Here is a 22,326-nt window from a genome sequence, read left to right on the forward strand (position 1 = left end):
TACCACTTGCATCTGCTTTTCATTTCTATTTGCTTGTGAAATCTTTTGCTGAAAGATTTCACGTCAGCAGTGATAGGTGCCACAGTGAAAAAAACAACAGTGGATGGCAGTTCATGACTAGAACTGCCAAGAGGGGGAAAAATGTGAAAATTTGCATTAATGGGGCAATTGAAAATATAGCATTCGCAATCTCCTTTTTATGAGAAAGTGTCCCCTAAATTATGAAAAATATCTTGGCCAAAATTTGCACTAGTGTTCCCTAAAAGTGTTTTCCAGGAAGAGAAATTGCATTTAATGGAATAACTCAAGTGCTAACAAAGGAAAATCTCTTATATGCTTAAGTTCTTGACAGATGTGAGCTTGAGTGCTTTGCTCAAAGCAATACAAGAAGCATTTAGCACCTTTGTAGGTCAGACTAAGGACTCTTGGCTCCCAGGGGTGATGACCAAACCCATTCTTTCTTTGTTGTGCCCAGAGTCTTTACTCTGCATTCATAGGTAACAGCTACTATATTATGTTTGCATAGAAGAAGCTATAAAACATTTCTCAGATGAATCAGTAAAACTCTTAAAGAAGTATTTTGTTTAAAATTCCCTTTATATTGCCAATTTGTCATCTTTCATTACTTAAATGCTATTTATTTTGTAAATACGACTGAATGAAAAATTTCATCTATTATGGTCTCCTTAAACACTGTATGGTATTTAGCATTATTCAGACTAACAGTAAAAATTCCAATTCACACTGGAAGCTTGACATTCTAATTAGCTGGTAGTACCAAAATTTATCATTCCAACCAATTCTTTCATTACTGGGCCCAGTGTAAAAGCATCACTAACAGAAAAGAAAATCTTTTTGTAATGCTTACTTCATTGAAATACAAATAAATTTGATCAAGGAACAGCATTTTAAGGCTGTGGGATATTTAACACAGTAGGATGTTAGCTGATGTTGTTCTTTACCAAAGGAAAGATTTTCTATTTATAAATAGAATCATGGAATCATTAAGGGTGGAGGAGACCTTCAAGATCATCCAGTCCAACTGTCAACCCAGCACTACCACTGTAATCTCTAAACCACTAAACCACATCAACCAGCACCAGATCCAGACAACTCTTGAATTTTTAAACTGCTCATTGCCAAAAAATTTGGTATTTCTTTGTAAATGTTTTAGGCAATGAAACTACCAACAAAAGTTTGTGTTATGGGTCAGTATAATCACTGAATAGAACATGAATAGGATGAGGCTTCTGGAGAATAGTTAGATGAAACTCAAGGCTTCAAATTTATTATTATTCTGGTTTTTTACACATCTATATCACAGTCTTTCCAATGTGATCTTTATTTTCCGGATAGCTGCAGCTGACCTGAGTTGCATTCTGGAGCACACAAAGGGGATTCAGGCTAAGTGTTCACAAATCACTCAGGAAAATAATTGACACTGAGCATGCAGGCCTTGAGCAGCACCATTTCAGGTGCTCGTTCTTATCTACCCAAGTGACACACCCCTTAATTCAAGGATAATCTTAAAATCCATCACGATTTCCCTGAAGGAGATGCCTAAAGGCCAGCTGGGGTTTCAAGGATCACTGAGGACCTTCTATTCAAGGAGAACTAGCAATAGGAGCCTGAATGAATAAACCACCCTTAGGCATTTTCCTCTGTCTACGTCATATTTAGAGGACCCAATGAAGAGGAAAGTTAGTGAGGGAATAGCTAAAATAAATATCCTCATATACAAAATCCACATCTAGGATGAGTTGACAACTCTTAAGGCAAATCATAACCATTTATCTAGTCACATAATTAATACCAAATGCGAGCTGCATGGAGGTTGCTGGTCCCACATTGACCAGTCAAGAAGCACTTCTTTCTGCCCCTGGGTGGGTCCAACCAAGAACTGTTGTCCACTACTTTCACTGTATCAGCTATCACTAGTGAAATCTTTCAGCAACAGATTCCACAAACAAATGGAAATGAAAAGCAGTTGCAAGTGGTATAAAAAGTCCTGGACATCACTCACTTGTCTTCCCCAAAACTGATCATTTAAAATACCTCTTTATAATGTATCATCATCAACACATGAAATGTGTGAGCTTCTAGGTGGTCAATTTATACACATTAAATGTGTGGTTTTTAAAGCCAAATCAGACTTCACAGAAAGGGCTGTAAACCATTGGAACACACTGCCCAGGGAAGTGGCTGAGTCAGCGTACATGAAGGTATTTAAAAGATGTGTGGATGTGGCACCTGGGGACATGGCATAGCAGTGGACTTGGCAGTATCAGACTTACAGCTGGTTTCAGTGATGTTAAAGGTCTTTTCCAATCCAAACAATTTAATTTTGCGATGATTTAGGCATGCCTCTTGCATACAATTATCCAGAAAATCTCACCTAATAAGGGATGGTTTTATTATACACATCTAGTAATATGATAACTTCTGTGAAGAAAATTTTTCTTATGTGTATTTTGACCTGTGAACTCTGGCAAGGTTAAGTCTTCCCTAGTAATTCACAGCAAATCAGAAAATCTAGTGAAGACAATCACTCTTATATTCAATAAGCAAGGAAAATAGGCATGAATCTCTGGGTTGTCTGCTTCAGGAAGATTCTGGGAATTTGACTACATCATGAATACATCACAATTGTACTTGTTACACAATTTGAGATCAAGTTCATACTCAAATCTACAACAAAGAAAGAGAGTAAAGGGAGGAGGCAACAGCTTTTCTGAAGATTTTTTCTTCATGACAAATTCTGAAAACAGTTCCAGAACATCAGTTAGTTACTTCAGACTAAGTATACTGTGACACACACTCAAGTCCTGGATAAAAGAAGTCCTACTTTTCTTTCTCTTCCCCTTTTTAAAAAAATATTAGATGGAAGAAAGGAGAACTTCCACTTGATTTTCAAGAACCTTAAAGAAGAAAGACTTATTATGTAGCTAAACTTAACCAGACAAAAAGTAACAAAAGACAATACGCTTGAAATGGAGCTACTGAGTGTAAAGTGACTAAAGAAGTGAGAGATGAAGACTGTTTCTTGTGCATAATCATTTACTCACATTCCCTTCAGCATTTCTGTTGCTCAGGGTCAGAGCAACGTTGCTCAGAGACACCAGCCTTTTTAACCTCATCAACCAAATGCAGCAATAAGCTCAGGATGTTTGTTATTGACCATTATTGTTTTAAGGAGAGCCTCTCTCCAAAACTATATACAAGTGTTGAGCTAAATAAAAAAACAATTTATCAAGCATTTTGAAATGTTTATGAAGGAATAACTCATTTGCCCTCTGTCCACTAATTCAGCTCTGACCAACAGCTCACTCCAGGACTTACACCATTATTTCTTACCTCTTAGTGGTATCAAACCAGTGTCTTTCTTACCTGTGCCAACCTCCTTATTCCTACTTTTGTCTTGCACACAGCACAGGGTAATGTAACTGTGACCTGTCCTGTGGCTGTTAACAAAACAGAAAATTAACAAACCCAAAAATGGTATCTGAACATTTAGAGTGACTACTGCATAGGATTTCACATGGATACAAGTTTGCTTTTATATTCCTTTCTATGCAGCACTTGGCTCACACTCATGTCACCATGGGCACCAGCTGTTCCTCAGTCTGAACTGAGGAAAACCTTCAGTTAAGTTCCTGAAAAAATCACTGAATAGACCTTTTCCACCAGCCTTCCTTCTACAGCAAGTTGCAAGGAGAAAGCATTTTTGCCTTCCCATCTGCAGGAGTGCAGGGGTTTGGAAGGATGTACAGTGCACAAGCTCCCAGTGCTAGGAAAAGAGGCGGAGCTGAAGTGGTCACCAGTTTTCAGAAATGAATTTTAAGTGTTGGACACTACATCAGATTTTACCAAACTTAGCAGACATAGAACAGTGAAAACACTAGAGGAAATCAGAACAACTGGCCCCCTTAGCTGGTAGATGGGGACACGGAGCAGAATAGCCTCCCTGCAATCCAGGAGAAAGCAGTTAGTGACCTGCTGAGCCACTTAGATGCTCACAAGCCTGGGGAACCAGTTGGGATCCATCCTAGGGTGATGAGGGAACTGGCAGAACATCTCACTAAGCCGGTCTGCATCATTTATCATCAGTCCCGGCTCACTGGGGAGGTCCCAGATGACTGGAAGCTGGTCAATGTGACATGCAGCCATAAGGAGGGCCAAAAGGAGGATTGGGGAAACTACGCGCCTGTCAGCCTGACCTTGATGCCCAGCAAGATTATGGAACAGATCATCTTGAGTGTGATCACATGGCACCTACAGGACAGCCAAGGGATCGGACCCAGCCAGCATGGATTTAGGAGGGACAGGTCCTGCCTGACCAACCTGATCTCCTTTTATGACCAGGTGACCCACCTGGTGGATGCAGGGAAGGCTGTGGATGTTGTCTACCTGGACTTCAACACAGCCTTTTACACCATCTCCCATTGCACACTCTTGGAGAAGCTGGCAGCCCACAGCATGGACAGGTACATTCTTTGCTGTGTTAAGAACTGTCTGGATGCCCAGGACCAGAGGGTGGTGGTGAATGGTTTTACATCCAGTTGGTGGCCAGTCACCAGTGGCGTCCCCCAGGGATCAGCCTACCATTAGCAGACTTGGAGATGACACCAAGTTGAGTGTGACTGTCAATCTGCTCGAGGGTAGGAGGGCTCTGCAGAGCGACCTGGACAGGCTGGATCAATGGGCCAAACCCAATGATATGAGGAGGTTTAGCAAGACCAAGTGCTGTGTCCTTCCCTTGGGTCACAGCAACCCCAGGCATGCTACAGGCTGGGGTCAGAGTGGCTGGACAGTGGCCAGGCCGAAAGGGGCCTGGGGGTACTGATTGAGGGCAGACTGAACATGAGCCAGCAGTGTGCCCAGGTGGCCAAGAAGGCCAATGGCATCCTGACCTGTATCAGAAACAGTGTGGCTAGCAGGAGCAGGGCAGTGACTGCCCCCCTGTACTTGGCACTGGTGCGATCACACTTAGAGTTCTGGGCCCAGTTCTGGGCCCACCAGTTTAGGAAGGATGTTGAGATGCTGGAGCATGTCCAGAGAAGGACAGCAAGGCTGGTGAAGGGTCTAGAACACAAGCTGTCTGAGGAGTGGCTGAGTGAGCTGGGGGTGTTTAACCTGGAGAAAAGGAGACTCAGGGGTGACCTTATCACTCTCTTCACCTTCCTGAGAAGAGGCCATAGCTGGGTGAGGTCAGTCTCTTCTCCCATCAATCAGCAACAGGAGAAGAGGACACAGCCTTACACTGTGCCAGAGGAAGTTTATGCTGGACATTAAGAAGAAGTTCTTCACAGAAGGAGTGACTGGACACTGGAATGGACTCCCCAGGGAGGTGGCGGAGTCACCATCCCCAGAGGTGTTTAAGGAAAGACTGGATGCGGCATTTAGTGCCATGGTGTGGTTGATACGGTGGTGTTAGATCATAGGTTGGACTCAAGGATCTCAAAGGTCTTTTTCAACTTAGTTAATTCTGTGATTCTGTGATCTTAATGTATTGCTGACAGGCCATACTAAGACTTCCTTCTTGGAGTCAGTCCTCTCTCCCAAAAGCAGCAAAAACCCCACTAGTTCTGATTCTGAGAGAGCAGAATTATTCTGACTGGTACTTTGCATTTATCTGGGAGTGCCAGTGTCTTGTGCATTATGTCACATTCTTAGGTATTTTCTTACTTACACTAATACCACAAATAGGTAACTGGGCCTACACAAAATCCAGCATGGCTAGCAGTAGTAACTGGACCCTATTTCTGTAGAACTTCTGGAAGGAACTATGACTGACCTTCACTGAGTAAGAGTTAGCCAACAGAAATGCAAGCTTATTTATTAATTTTAAGTTAAAGGAAACAGAGTGCTTTGATTCTGTGATTCTGTGATGCAAACACATAGAATGGACTTTAAAAAAATCATTGCTACATCTCAGGCAGTACAAGTGCCATACAGACTCACACTATATCTGCTTTATTGTAAGCCAACTGTGCTCTCTTACCACCTCACAGCTGTTAAAAGCCATTCTCTGAGAAGATGCTGTTGTCAGTGTTGATGGTTGCAAAATACTCCAGAGCAATTTTCTTTTCAAAAGCATGATACCAAGTGACTTTCACTTCTGTGCACAAAATATTCCAAATTTTATAAAAATACTGTGATGACTCGGTAGCCTGTTTCACTGGGGTTTTTTTTTCCCACTGAGGCTTTTGCAGTTTTTTTCTTTGTACTGAAAGAAGTTCAAAGTTTTTGCTTTCTAGGAACACAAAAATTAGGGCTCCAATAAGTTCACAATCAGATGCAAATTCCTTCTGCGTTTTAAAATCTTAATTCAAATGTAAGGATGCAAAATACGTTTAGAAGAGAACATAACTCAGAAGTTTCCACCTCACTTTTTGAGATTGGGCTTTCACATCCACGTGGAGCTCCTAAAATGCTACCCATACCCAAAATGAACATACATTCTAATTACTTACCCAGTTGTCATGAGAAAAGCCACACACATTTGTGTTTGGACAGGCAGGACAGCCACAGGAGCCCACAGGTTTTCATGCGTGACCACAAGTGTGTCCATAAGACAGGGAATGAAAAGGAGTCTGACTTGTAAGAGCCTACTCATACATGTTCAAAAAGCTTTAAAGGCTAAGGTACTGCTACTTGAAAGAATGCAACTGCAAGGACACATTTTGTGGGAAGGATATGAGCAGTTTATTGAAGAAATAGCAAAATTTTTTTTTTCATCTCTTCTAAACACTTTAGAAGGATGTGCAAAAGAGTTTTTGTTCATAATGTCTTTGCTCAGAATGGTTATGAAAGTAATAAATTGTCAGAACTCTTTGACTATTGACCAAAATCAGCCTGCCAGTTTGTTCAGATTCAGCCAACATTCATCAGTCCTACTGCACACTGGGACCACACCAAATGAATAAAGTGGGCAAACAGGGCATGGTGCATCAGCCAGGACATGGGGTGGCAGTTTGTGCAGGCAGCGTGAGCAGGACAGGCACTGAGGCACTGCCAGCTCAAGCACTTAGCTCAGCTGGTGGGGAGCATCCTCACCAAGAGAGCTCAAGTATGGTGTCCACTTCGAAAAAAGCTACTTCCTCTGTGTGCACCACAAAGGATGTGGTGACCCAGATGGAGCACCCACAAAAGCTTGCAGTGGTCCAGATCTCAGGCTGCAGGGAGTGCCAGAGCCTGGTGCTGCTGTCGGAGGGCAGCAGGGAGAACAGTGAGAGGTGAAGATCTTTGTGAAGTGTGAAGATCTGCTCAGCCTAGTGGCAGAGCTGACACATGAAGTAAAAAGACTAAGAAGTTTGAGGGACTTGAATGAAGAGATTGGCTGGTGGAGGCGCACTCTGCCGTGCCTCAGACAAACAGACCTGACATCCAATTCACAAGAAGCAATGGACCCCCCACCCTCTCACCACCAGCCAGAAGGAGCTCGGGGTGGAGGGGAGTGAAAATGCGTTTCTGCTTTGGGTGGCAGGTGAAACCCCTCCTGACCTCTCTCACCTCCTCAAGTGTCCATATGCAATAGATATGAGGCCCTGGAATCTGAGAAGCAGGGAAATGAGGACCAGAGAAATGAGAATGTGGGTGACAGTCCATCCGGGTTGATGAGGCTGCCTATGGCACAGCAGCTTACCCCCCACATCACAGCCTCCTCAGCTAAGAAGAAGAAGAGTAGTCATTGGTGACTCCCTTTTGAGAGGAATGGAGGGCCTGATGTGCCAGCTGGATCCAATCCGTAGGGAGATGTGTTGCCTCTCTGGGGCCTGGGTAAGGGACATCACCAAGAAACTTCCCAGCCTGCTACAGCCCACTGATGATTACCCACGAAACTGAGAAAAAATAGTAGGGCTGGAGTCCATCAGTTCACCACTACATTATGCAGGAAACAGGGTTTTTTACTATCAATATTCACTAATGCGCAGGTGTGTCTATTAGCTTTTCACCAGCAGCATAACCATCGATCCTTTTTCTATTGCAGGCCTCCTCCCAGCCTTTGCTAACAGGGCTGCAGTGTCTTTAGAGATGACAAGTGCAATTCCATCCTTGTTCTCTCTCCGAACTTCTGTCTGCAGCCCTCTCTCAGCAGCTAACCTACTCCTACTGTTTCCAGTTGGTGGGTAATTGCATTCTAGTATTTTCTCTATGTATAACCCAGTGCTGTGAGAGAGCTACATTTCATGCATTAGAACCTTCCTCTCCCAGGCCGTGTTACATATACAAGGACTGTGAGGTTACTAGTTTCTGTGTAGGAGTGAAAATTAGATGGAAAATGCTACAAGCATGTCTTATACAGGCAGGTTGTGTGACTGCTATTAATCATTCTGGCTGAAGTGTGCCAATGCAAACACAAAAGGTCATCCCTATTTCACCTCTCTGCACAGTGGTTATCCCTTCCCATAATGCATGTTAGCAGACACAGGTACTGAGACCTGGGAAAAGCACCTATTCCTTAATCCCAAGGAAGAGAAGACCTGCCTACTGACACCAGCCATACCCATCCACACTTTTGACTGCAGAATGGACTGCAGTGGTATGCTCCCTGCAAAGCACAGCTTTTCTGTGCAGAAAGGATACACCTGGAGACGTCTATATCCATGAGGAAACTCATCGTAGGCATTCAGATCACTCTGTTCTCTTTTCCCTAGTGAGAAAATGGCTTAAAGTAAGGGGATGCTATCACAGAACAATGATGCTAAGTATAGTATATGGTGGAAGAAATGTGTTCAGGATATGAGCAAATGTGTAGCAAAAGCTGCAGGAGACTATTTCACCATTGAATAGAAACTTGGCTCCCTGCAACAGCTTTGCAGCACAAACCAAAAAATCTGAATATCCAAACTGCATGAAAGTACTTAAGGATAAACAGAAGCAAATTCTTGGTTTTAAAAAACACATAGACTAAAGACACAAGATACTGGATCAATTGCACTCCAACCTAAACAGAGGTAGAACAAGGGAAGTGAAATGGGCCTGTATTTACAGACTCCTCCTTGCTCTGAACTTTTCTTGCTAATTCCATTCTGTGCAAAATGAGAGGAAATGCTACTATGTTTCTTGGACCATTTTAGACTGGCAGAAATAGCTTTGGGGCACAGAATAATAAGCAAAGCTGTTTGCAGAGAAAATAGTCTCACTTTCCATTCCAACGCACAATATGTTAAGCAGATTTATCTGCAACCAGGTATCCCTGGCTCAGAGGAAATTTGAAGCTCAAATTCTGCTTTTGGCCTGAACAAGAGCAAACTCTTAGAAATTCTGTGTGATCTGAAGGTGTTGGAGTAAAAAAGGCACCAAGAACACCAGCACTTGTATTTCCAAACAGCCCCAAGAGTTCAGGAGCTGTATTTTTAGTTTGAACATTTCCTAAGATAACAGTAAAAGAGGGAAAGCAGACTGTAGCAACTGAATGCCCTGGAGTCACAAGTGTTGCTATGTTTCCTTCACGGGTTCTTTTGAATACGGTCAGACAACAGAACAGGAAATGGAGACTCAGCAGTCCTGCGGGTCAGGGTACAGGGCATCGACCTCACGAGTTGAGGAAATGTGCTCTGACCTGGAGACAACCCAGGGAGACAACAAGCAGTGATTTTCCAGCCACACTCAGCTCTCTCAATCAGAGTTTCTTAATAGTTCTTACCAGGAACTTGGTTTTACAGAAACTTAATTTCCAGTAGCTTCCTGCTTTTTCAAACCTCTCCATAAATTCTGTATTTGTTCTATAGCCTGTAGTGATACTTCCTTTGTTTTTTTTAACATTACAGTGTGGACAGTTTTCAGATTGTTCTCTACCATGCTTTGTATTTTTCTACAAGGCCTTTACTTTCTGTTCAGCTTTCTAGATAGTGGAGATAAATAGCTATGTTCTGAATAATTAACCCTAATTAAATCTATTGGGTTTAATATAGGTCACCTACAAAAACCTTTTTGAAAAGTTTTGTTCCTTCTAAGAAAGGTTTGGCTCATATAATTTTATTTGTCCAGTCCCAAATGAAAATCACTTTCAAATTAATGCATTATTCAAGAAAAAAAGAAAATCACCTAGTTCCATGGAGTGTGTTCCATCAGTATGATTTTTACCAAGAATTGTCAGCACAGCTGCAGAGTTATGTCAGGTCAGTGCTTTAAAAAGACAGGTCTTCAAAAACATCTTTCTCTGGGGAAGAACATAGTCTAAACAGCAATTTGACTTTATCAGCTCAAGAGTGAAGCAATGCAAATATCCAACTCAGCTGCCTGTGGATGGGGGAACATTTCTGGTAACAATGTTCACGATTTAAGTATAATGGGTTTTGAAAGATCCACTCCTACTATCCCTTACTGCAGTAAATTAAACTCCAGATCTAACAGAGATCAGAATAGATTTTTACTTTGATTGGCAGTACTTCCATACACACTTTGACGTTTAGCAGGTGCTCACAGTGCTCAGTCAAGGCCACCACACCACTGTCCAGCATGTAGCAACCTACAGCCTGCATTACATAGCTGCAGCATTTTGGTCCAAGTAACTGCATCCTCTTTACACAAAGTCTGGCAATTTCTACTTCAGCCTATCTGGCCTCACAATGCGGGAGAGTATCTGCCTATTTTCTCTGCCAATGAAAAACACTCACCATGGCGATGATTTTTCAACAGAAAAGGCTACAGAACATAACACTGGTGTCTTATGGTGTTACAGGAATCTGTCAGAGTCCATCCTTCTGGCAGGTGGCATTGATTTGGAACAGCAGTGTGGAAATAAATACACTTCCCTGTCTCCAGCTTAATCAACATTGCTGGGTGAGGAAGCAAATACCTCTTTATCACAGGCTGAGCTAGACTCTCTTCTGCTTCTTCATTTCTTCATATGGTAGAAAAATAGAGAGAAAAACCTCACAATTATAAATCTTCTGAAAAGAAATATCTTCACCTCTCAACTTTCCTTCTCTACTCTCCAAGCATCCTAAATAGCTGCAGTAATTACTGAATTACATTCACTTTGTCTCAGACAACTACTACAGGGAAACACACAGCCAGTGTGGCTGAGATGCAGCAACAGGATCAAACCATATCCCAATGGGATAAGAGCAGTTTCAAGAGGAGGCAGTGGCACAAGGCTTCCCTTGGCTCATGCCCTTGCCCACAGCCCAGTCTGCAAAAAGACTGGATGTACCAGGCAACCCGGTACCCAGAGAGCTGCTCTCAGTCCCTGTTGGGCAGCAGCCCTGATTGCTTTACGAAGCCACCCAGGTCTGCAGGCAAGGCCAGCACCAAAGCCTCCTTCCCAGGCTGCAAGGTCTCCAAATGAAAACATGAGCACTTTCTTGCTAGCTCTGTTGGCTGGTCCTACCATGCTAGTGATTCAGTCAAATTTTCAGATACCTCTAGTCCTGTAGAAGGTGTGGAGACATTTGCTGCCTTTTGGTTTTCTTTTCCTCCCCACTGAATTTGATGCAGACAAGTGTTTATACATTGCAGAGGGCTTAGCCACTAGCTATATTTTTCAGCTGATGCTTATGGACTGTGAAAATTAGATCATTCCAGTCTGCAAGCAGTGCACAGGAGTGGTCCCTTCTGTTTGAGTCTGGATGCCATTGCCACACGAGCTGCACCAGCTCCGTATTTTCTGAAGACCAGCTGCCTACTTAGCTGCCAGCTTTGAGATAACTGGTTTTCCATGGCTGGGAATCCCAGGTATAAGCCACCATCTGTGGTAGCAAGATCCACATAGTCTGCATATTTGCATCCTAGCAGTGTTTTTCATAATTAAACAAGACAAAAGTTGACTTTCTTAGTATCACACACAACAACAGAAATATTTCCACCAGAAAATGTAAGCACATATTTTTTATAGAGGTACTTTTGATAACAAAGAAGGAAATATTTCTGATTAAATCCTCCTTCACTCCTTAAGCAATCAAACATAATTGGTATCTGTAAGGGAAAGTTTGAGGATCCAAAATTTTTCTGAAATAAGACCTTGCAGAGTTTCTGGGGAAAAGAATTTGAAAATCTGGTCTCTTAATTGCAAATATTTTTTGCAGCAGAAACATCTAATGACACATCAAGCTTCGTTCACATGTGAAGTCCCACTAGTATAAACCACATCATGTAGCAATGAATACCCAGCACTGATTTATATATACTGACTTTAAATCATCCTCTCCCTAAGGTCAGAAACGTGCTTGGGAGAACTCCTGCCACATTTCCACTGCAAGAAGCATGCAGCAAATAGATCACAAGTTGTCAGGGACCAGGCCCAAGATGACAGAGATGTGCTTGTTCTTTCTGCAGTCCTTTTCTGAGTGGGTTCTGCCGGGCTTCTTAAGGTCTGCCTCTGCAGGCAACTTCTGAAAAACCCCAAGAGTCCACATAGTGTGATGGAAGCAACAGAGCCTGAGTTTTCTTTCTGGCTGTGTGATCACGAGAACAAGATGGAACAGCTGCTGTCAATCATTTCTAGCTTGGATAAGGAAGACTCTAGTAGAACTAAACTGAGTCAATCTCTTCTGCATCTCCTCTCTTGAATTGTTTCCTAATAGGCTCACTAGCCATCCTAAAATAATGGACATTCCCATCATCTTCTTAGTTGACTATCTTTGGATAAGTTATACTATCTACCCACAGCATTGAATCACAGCCTAATTTTTTGGTAGCATATACATTTATTAGGTATTTCAAAAAGTCAAAAGTAGAGTCCCATTGGCTTCAAAAGCTTGAAGAAAATAGAAAGAAGGGTAAGTTTAAAAATATAAATAAAGATACTGGATGTCTGACCTTCATAAATACCTGAAGTCCATGACAAACCTGGCAGAGTCATGCACTTAGGCTAATGAGTTATGACAACATAACAGCAACTGGATTAGAAGTCATCTTTGAAAAATCTCTGATGAGATTTAGAGCAGAATAATTTTGTGAGCTGGGACATGACACTGATAATCAAACGTCTAAGACAGGTGTGAGATTTTCACATAAATCCCTCCATCCTGAATGGCAATACTATCTATAGCTTAAAAGTCTTATAACACCCTTGGACAAATGCGTTTCAATCTCTACATGTATAGCAGCAGTCATAAATGTTTTGCTTGTACATAGGGTGGTCACATCCAAGGATACATTCTGTAATCACTTGGTCAATCTTTCTGAACGAGGCTTTGAGTTCTGTCTCAGAGGAAGCTGTATCTGTCAGCTACACTGAATCCTGGGATTCTCAGGCAACTTCAAGAGTTTTTGGTTCATTTCTCTTGTGAGAGTTCTCTGTATTCAGTCACAGCTTTGTGTTATCATTTGTACGCCACAGTCATTAAGTATGATATTTGTACCCACCCTCCACAACTGACACAAATCTCTTCTAAAACCTGGCATAAAAACCCAACAGCTGCTGCAACGCTTATTAAAGCTACATTTCACTATAGCTGTCGTGAGAAGACGTTTAGAAAGAGGTAGGTTCAAAGATCTGCTTTCATCATATGGAGCTTGGTCCCAACAACACTGACCCATTCTGTCAACAGAGAAAGTCTAAGATGTGGTAGTTCAGGCAGAAGGACTCTGCCTTGTGGGCACAGAACCCACTTCAGGAGAACTCCCAAGCAAGACCCACAGTGAAATATACAGCAGCCTTTAGCAAAGAGAAAGGAAAATTCTGGAAGACCTAACCCTGAAACAATTCGCCATGATCTGCCTTTCCTTTGGATTATCACATGAAGATACAGTAGTACAGAGAGAAAATGTAGTGCACTGGCACTCCTATTTTTGGCCAGGCTTCCGAGCAGTGAAAGAGAAATACATAAAAAGTTAATGGCTGGAGTTGGAGGAACTAATCCCATGTTGCAGCTCTCAACATCTTAGGCTTTTTGTTTCCATGCACAAGCAAGAACACAATAATGGCCACAGTAGGCTGGACTCAGGGCTGACTTAATATCCTGCCCTCCGTCCCAAAGTATATGCTGTGGACACTCAGCTCATTCTGAGGACAGAACAGAGCATGAGAGGCTGAGCCCATCTGTCCCTCTGACTCTGAGGAGCCCTGGCTGCTATCTCAGGTACACAGAGTTGAACATATGTCCTTTTTCCCTGTCTGTCTGAGGAGTGACTAAGCTTAGTGTGAAACGAGGAAATATCACACTTCCTACAGAGCTGAATGACAGGAGGATCCAACCCTTTAATTGCACCAGATTGTGACGAGCTTTAAGGCAACATCTTGGTAATAAATGCTAAAAGTATTGCCAAGATGTGGTGCCTGTGGACCAGGACTTAGAGAAAACAGGGTATGGGAAAAGTGACAACCTGTAAAGGGTTGTCAGGATGTTTCTAGTGACACACTTCTCCATTAGCCCAAAGCAGAGATTGAACTTGCTCTGAAATGAGGTGACAAACCTTCCCTGGAGCCAATGGCATGGGATAACACCCAGGCCCCTGGCCCACTACAAATTAAATCAGCAGACCTAATTTGATCATCAGGTCAACCTATCTGGCCTTGAATGAAGTGCTGGATGTCAAGATGTCAATTTCACAGGAATTCACCTCAGAAGCTAAATGCTGCCTGCACCTTTCATGAGTGGACTAAGGCAGTAGTCCATTCTTCACACTTAGCTGATCTTACCACCGCATACCAAAACACCCTCTTTTCCCCCACTCCTCTCCTGACCATCTTTTCTGCTAAACAGTGTCACTGGTGAAGCAACTGAAGACTGCTTGACCTTAAATTCACATGCCAACAATACAGCAGTATCTGGTAACAAGAGAATAATTAGAAACTGATATGAAAAGAAAGATCAATTTACTATAAATACAGCTTCAAATGAGATAAATATACAAACATCAAATTAATTTTATAAAGAGAAAGCATGAAGATAAAAGTTGTATTTATAGTCAAAGAAGTTTTATTGCCCTAATAATGTATTCATGAGGTGAATGTGAAGACAGTCGCTGAATGTGACCTAAGTACTTAACATCAACTAAGAACTGTGTAATTAACTATGTTAATTATGGTCATGCCAAAACAAGGTGAGGCACAGCTGGAGACAGAAAGTTATGTTCTAGTAATTGAGAGGTTACCCACCAATAAAAGACAAGCAAATAAACCCTGCCAAGTTACAATGCATATTTCAATTTTCCATGGGCATGTTTTCTTTTCCTTCTGTGCAGCTACTCCCTTTGTAGTTTTAGTTTATGAGACAAGGGCATTGTACCTTGAGAGGAAGTGCTAAACAGCTTTATTTGAAACACTGCTGTTACTCTGCCACCATGCTTTGTGTTTGTTCCCATGATCCGTAGCATGTTAGTTCATTCTCAAAACAGCATAAAAGAATGGAAAGTCAAGTTGGGACAACGTTTCTCTTATCAAAACATGCTTGTATTTTATTTGTCACATGAAACTCAGGAATTGTATGCTGTTTCCTTCAAAGAAAGGAGAAGATAAGTAATATGATAATCAGTATTTTGGAGAAAATACGGATCAGAGAAATCTCTAATTATGTACAAACTAAGAACAACTCTATAAAGGTTTGAGGATACTCTGCATGTCTCCACAAAAAAAAATATTTTTAAATAATATATAAAAAAAATAATAATGTACCACTCGCTTGGAATAAAGGAAGCTTAAAAATATTCTACAGGTAAAAAGTAATCTAAGCTTTTACAGAATTTCCAGTCTATAGGACCTTCTTCAGGACCTTTTTGGTTGTAGTTTTCTCTCCATCTGTCTTAGGAGAAAAGCATAACAATTGCAGTAGCTAATGTGCCAGTAAGACATGGCAAATAAAACTCCGGTATTTGGAACATAAATACTTGAATAAACCTTTTCCACTACTGCAGCTTCGGTGGTGGATCTTTTTCTGAAACAGAATTCATTATGATACCCATCTGCTTGGGTCAACAGCATAGTCAAAGACAAAGGCAGTAAGCATGAGCCATTAACCAAATTGTTCTTGTATGTATGTACACTGAACACCCACAGGCCAAATTACACAGAAACAGCTAACCTATATCTTGTTCTAGTTTAGTGTAACATAATAGCAGAAAGATCTGCAGGGTGGGAATATCTCATTGTGAAAAACAAGTTTTAAAGAGTTGGTGACAGATGGATATACATGAAATTGAAGGTAATAAATACAGGCTTTAGCTTTTAGAATTAGATACTGAATTATCTGTAACACAGCATTCCCACCTTTCCAAAAAGAGTTTATTTAGTAATCCACCAGAGTTACAGAGAGTCCTGTCATTACCCAACTGAAGGAAACATGCTTTCTATTTTGTGATCATAAAATCATAAAATCACAGCATCTTAGATGAGTTTGTTGGAAGGGACCTTTAAAGTTCATCTAGTCCAACCTTCCCTGCAATAAGTAGGGACATCTTAATTTGATCAGGTTTCTCAGAGCCCCTTCCAATCTGACCTTGAATGTTTCCAGTGATGGGGCGTCTACCACCTCTCTGGGCAACCTGTTCAGGTGTTTCGCTATCCTCAACATAAAAACTATCTGCCTCACATCTAGTCTGAATCTACACTCTTTCATTTAAAACCGTTAACCCTTGCACTATCGCTACAGTCCCTACTAAAACGTCTGACCCCATCTTTCATATAACCCCCTTTACATACTTGAAGACTGCAACAGGTCTTGGTGGAGCCTTCTTTTATTACCTTCTTTCTGTTCCTGCTACTGATGCTCAGAGACGGAGAGATCCATTTTTCAGAAAGCAAATGTCCGATACCTACTCTGGTTGATTGGTTGATGTTGTCTACAAACATCTTGGGACCTTTAAGAGGTCCTTTATGTCCCCTGATAAGTCATTTGCAAAGAGAGGCAGTGAGTGCTCTGCCATGCACCCGCAACCAGGACTTTGGCCCAGCCCATGCACGTGCAGGAGGGCAAAGGAAGGAAGAGCAGGGTATTCATGGAAGCGGCAGTTGAGGACACAAGGGGGAAGAGCAGTTACTGTGCAAGGCACCATCCTTATCCGGAGCTCATTCTGCAGTATAGCTCACCAGAAGGGTCCCACTGAGAGATGGTCCAGGAAGACTGAACCAGATGGCTTGGCAGCAGGCTCCTGTGCTGCCATCAGGAAGATCCTGAGCCAGAGACCATGTATAAGACACTAACTGCCAAAGAAGCACATCTCCAGACCCTTTCCAGATCAAAAGACTGTGCACAACAGCTGGAACTTGTGACAAGGGCTATGTCTGGGCTCCCAAACCAGGAGAGGGCCAATAAAACTCACATATGAGCAGCACAGTGCAGGTGCTCTGAAGTGCCCGTCAATGAGCAGCACACATAATGAATGCAAGAGCATGTTACTGACTCCAACACTTGCAGTGCTTGTTCATCTGCAGAAATATCCCATAGCAGGAAAAGATAACTTGCAGGAGTTAGTGCTTTTCTGTTTGCTAACACAGAAGGCCAACAGTGTCAGGGCTAAACCCTGTAGGGTTCATCAGACACAAAAATGTCGTAGCTGTCCTCTACATAAAGCAACCACAACTGAAAGTCTATGAGTAACAGCAAGAAAATAGCACTGCACAAGATGCTGATGAACTCCTGTGTTTGGTTCTGGGCAAAAATCTCGAAGTAGACTAAAATTAAATTGGAAACAAATATGGTGAAGGAATAGAGTGAGGCCTGCCTGAGCTGAAAGGACTGAAGGATTGGAGTTGTCTAGCTCAGCAAAGCAAAGACTGGAGAGAGTATGTTCATTGTCTATAAATTGATAGGGACTAAACATCAGGGGAAAACCAAAATTATTTAGGGAAAAGGAGAGTGTTGGCACAAGAAGTGGCTCAAATTGGTTTTGAATATATTTAAGCTGGCATTTTGAAGTTTTTCTAACCACAGGTGTGAAGCTTATTTAATAGGTGAAAGGAGGATAAAATCCAAAGGTACTTTTATGCTTAGATTCAAGAAAGGTCTCAAAGTGTCAAGGTTGCTTAAGATTACTGCTTAGGATTGCAAGAGACCAAGACAAGAAGGGTGAAGAACACTGTCTTCATTTTACATTTATTGTCAGGTTTCTCCATAAGCCATTATTCAGCAGGAAGTGGACAGACTGCACACTTTGTCAAAGTTCCTGCTTACTTATGGATACTTAATGCATGCAAATGTGTAAATGCAATAAGCAGAAGTCAGTGCGAAGGATACAGTCACTGTGATGTGATGGTCAGAAAGGGATCAGTGAACAAGAGCATAGATACTAATTCTGTAAATGCTCTAATTTTCATTTTTAAAAGTTATCCATCCACAAGGCTGGTTGTGCTCTTTCCTTTTTAGGTAGTGCATTTCAACGTTTTATTCCTGTTAGCATGACACCATCTAAATAATGAGGTGATTGGTGACAGCCAACATGGCTTCACTGAAGGCAAACTGTGTCTGACAAATTTGGCAGCCTTCTATGATGAGGTTACTGCAGTGGTGGATGAGGAAGGAGCAACAGATGCCACCTACCTGGACTCGTGCAAAGCATCTGACAATACGCCACACAACATCCCTGTCTCTAAACTGGAGACACGTGGATGTGCAGATGGAACAGTTAGTGGATAAGAAATTGGCTGGATGGTCTCACTCCAAGAGATGCAGTCAACAGCTCAAGTAGAGACCAGTGGCACTGCTGTTCCTCAGAGCCCAGTACTGGCACCATCACTTTAAAATCTGTGTCAGTGGCATGGACAGCAGGATCAAGGGCACCCTCAGCAAGTTTGCCACCAACACCAAGCTGTGTGGTGCTGTCAACACACTGGAGGGAAGGGATGCCATTCAGAGGGACCTGGACAGGCTGGAGAGGTGGGGCTGTGTGAATCTCATGAAGTTCAACAAAGCCAAACACAAAGTCCTACACCTGGCTTGGGGCAACCCCAAGTACAAGCTGGGTGGAGAATGGATCATGAAGAGAAGGACTTGGGGGTGCTTGTGGTGAGAGGCTGGAGGCCAATCATGTCCCAGGCTGCATCAAAGGCAGCATCGCCAGGAGCTGAGGGAGGTGATTCTTGCCATCAGCTCAGCTCTCATGAGATCCCACCTGGCTACAAGAGAGATGGAGAGGGATTTTTCACAAGGACACATAGTGATATGACAAGGGTGAATGGCCTTAAGCTGAAGGAGGGTAGATTTACATTAGATATTAGGAAGAAATTCTTTACTGTGAGGGTGGTGAGGCACTGGCACAGGTTTCCCAAAGCTGTGGGTGCCCCATCCCTGGAATTGCTGGATGAAGGTCTGAACAACCTGGTCTAGTGGAAGGTGTCCCTGCCCACGGCAGGTGCCTTGGAACTAAATGATCTTTAAGGTCCCTTTCAACTCAAGCCATTCTATAATGCTATGATTCTATTATCTACTTAGTTACAATTGCAGATATTCTCTAAAAGTCAGTAAAAATAATAGTTTCAATAGGCAGGTAGGTATGCTGAGGTCCTAAGGAAACAAACATACAAGTATTTGAGCTTTTGATCTCATGGAGAAAAAAAGATGCTTGGAACTGTTACAAGTGAAAGTGGAAGAGAAGATCACATAATCAGCTGAGAGATGGAGAAGGGAAATGTGCCTTAAAATTTGCTTTTTAAAGAGAGCAAATACTCAAGGAGAGTCACTAATATTTACACAACACCAGCCAGAAAGGTCTGGCAGTTCTTTTTCAAGTTAGTTTGCAATGAGATAGGTGAGTTACAAATGTCAAATAGCATATTACAACGAAAACTCTCCTGACAGGCAGAAGAGCTCAGTAGTGCTGCTCCCAATAAATGAGCAGTGCTCTCTCCCAATAAATGCTGGCAAGTTTCAGCCCTCCACTATACATGTGAACAAAGGATCTAGCTATGAAGCATGTCAGAACCAGTACAGCCTCAAATGCAGTAGACGTTATGTTCCGCTCTGGATGATTCATGTAAGACTGCCTGACCCAATTTCAAGTCCACAGTTGCTTGGGAAGACATGCAGAAGAAAAGAGACATTCTGCAGTATGTTCCCAACCAATGCTATTCAAACTAATATCCCACTGCTCAGGACAGGCAGTCCAGATCAAATGTAGGACATGCAGGCCACAGCATTCCGTTCTATGCTTTTGTCTACTGATGACAGCATGCACAGATCAGGACAGCTTGAAGATCTCTCTTTTAACAGACCTTCAGCTGGAATCAGTGTAGCCTTTTATGAACAAATGAGGGCATGGAGAAGAATATGCTTTGCCTTAGCATCACCCAGATTATGCTTGTAGGCAGGAAAAATATTGCTCTGCTGCAAAGCTATAGCAGCAAAGCTATAGGAGCAAAGCTGCCTAGTAATTGGCATGCACCTAACATGTGCTCTAACACACACACACAGAGGGCTGTTCTGGTTCTGTCGGCCAGACTGAAAACTATTTTTGCACCTGCAAGGCAATCTTCTGCTATGGGATGAGATCAGTATACAATCAGGATGCAACACCAGTTCTGGCATGCAGTCTCGCTCTGTTATTCAGACCCATTCTCTAAATTTCTATCATCCCATGGATAGGGTTCAGTAAAGGGCACCTTCACTCTACAGACAAAAAAGAGTTGGGAGAAGAACAGGAAGTGAAAGAATCCCATTCCATAACTGGTGACATAAAAATTAATGTTTCTCGGCCAGTCACCATAGAAATAGACATTATCTAGTGTTCCTTCAGCAAATTTGCTACCACCAAAGCTGAGTGTTGCATTTGACATGCCTGAGGGAATGGACGGCATACAGAGAGAAGACCTGGACAAGTCCAGAGGTGGGCCTATGAGAACCTCATAATGTTCAACGAGACCAAGTTCAAGATGCTGCAACTGGGCTATGGCAACCCTTGGTATCAACACAGAATGGGGGATGAACAGATGGAGAACAGCCCTGGGGAGAAGGACTTGTGGATGAGAGGCTGGACATGACCCAGCCATGTGCACTCACAGCCCAGAGAGCCAAACGTGTCCTGGGCTGCATCCAAACAAGCGTGACCAGCCTCTGCCCCTCTGCTCTAGTGAGACCCCAGAAGGAGTACAGTATCCAACTCCTGGGTCCCCAGCACAGGAAGGTCACGGAGCTGCTGGAGCAAGCCCAGAAGAGGGCCAGAAAAATGATTAGCAGGTTGAAGCACCTCTCCTATGAAGAAAGAATGAAAGAGTTGGAGTTTTTTATACTGGAGAAGAGAAGGCTTTATTACAGGGAGGCATTATTGTAGCCTTCTGGTGCCTAAAGTGGGCTTATAAAATGGAGTCAGACTTTTTAATAAGGCCTGCAGAGATAGGACAAAGGGGTAATTTTTTTAATCCAAAGAGCAGATAGATTCAGACTAGATATAAGGAAGAAATTTTTACAAGGAGAGTGACTGGAAAGCTTCCCAGTGGAAAAGGACCTGGGGGTGCTAGTCAACAGTGGCTGAACATAAGCCATCGAGTTCCCAGGTGGCCAAGAAGGCCAGTGGCATCCTCGCCTGTATCAGCACTAGAGTGGCCAGCAGGACCAGGGCAGGGATTGTCCCTCTGTGCTTGGCACTGGTGAAACCACACCTCAAGTTCTGTGTCCAGTTCTGGGCCCCCTCACTACAAGGGGGACATTTAGGTGCTGCAGTGTGTCCAGAGAAGGGCAACAAGGCTGATAAAAGGTTTAGCAGCAAGGCGGGGTTCAGCCTCTTCTCCCAGGCAACTACGGACAGGATGAGAGGACACAGTCTCAAGCTGCACCGGGGGAGGTTCAGGCAGGACATCAGGAAGAATTTCTTCATGGAAAGGGTTGGCAAGCACTGGTGGACTTCCCAGGAAGGTGGTGAAGTTAGCATCCCTGGAGGTGTTCAAGAAACAACTGGATGTAGCACTTAGTGCTCTGGTGTAGTTGATGAGGTGGTGATCAGCCAAAGGTTGGACTCAATGATCTTATATATCTTTTCCAACCTAAATAATTCTGTGATTCTCTAAACACTGGAACAGGTTACCTAGAGAGGTGGTAGATGCTCCATCCCTGGAAATATTCAAGGTCAGGGTGGTCTGGGCTCTGAACAATCTGATCTAGTTGAAGATGTCCCTGCTCAATGCGGGAGGTTTGGAGTAAATGACCTTTAAATATCCCTTTCAACCCAAATCATTCTATGACTCTATGATCATAAATGAGAATAACTTTGCAAAATGAAAATACTAACCTCCTTTTTGAAACAGCTAGGTTGTTGGTGTTATTTACAGATGAGAGAACAAGGATCATATCGACTGACTGTAGTATAAGAAGGATGCCTGCAACAAGAGTGCTGTGTAAGGGAGCTTAGAAATCTATGTTCCTATTACACCAGTAGCCATCTTGCAGTCAACCTTCTGCTCACTCAGAGGGATCAGGATAGAAGTGGAACAATTAGCCAGTAAAAAGACAA

At 42.7% G+C, this 22,326-nt stretch overlaps 1 long non-coding RNA gene across 1 annotated transcript; it reads left to right on the forward strand.

Moving 5' to 3' along the window:
* The first annotated feature begins 4,759 nt into the window (after positions 1-4,759).
* On the forward strand, positions 4,760-21,431 carry LOC125320000. The gene is made up of 3 exons (XR_007200957.1): positions 4,760-4,793; positions 10,142-10,145; positions 21,293-21,431. It is a non-coding gene; the product is annotated as an uncharacterized LOC125320000 (long non-coding RNA).
* Positions 21,432-22,326: the final 895 nt, after the last annotated feature.

Source organism: Corvus hawaiiensis, chromosome Z (genome assembly GCF_020740725.1).
Source record: "Corvus hawaiiensis isolate bCorHaw1 chromosome Z, bCorHaw1.pri.cur, whole genome shotgun sequence".
NCBI classification, from domain to species: domain Eukaryota; kingdom Metazoa; phylum Chordata; class Aves; order Passeriformes; family Corvidae; genus Corvus; species Corvus hawaiiensis.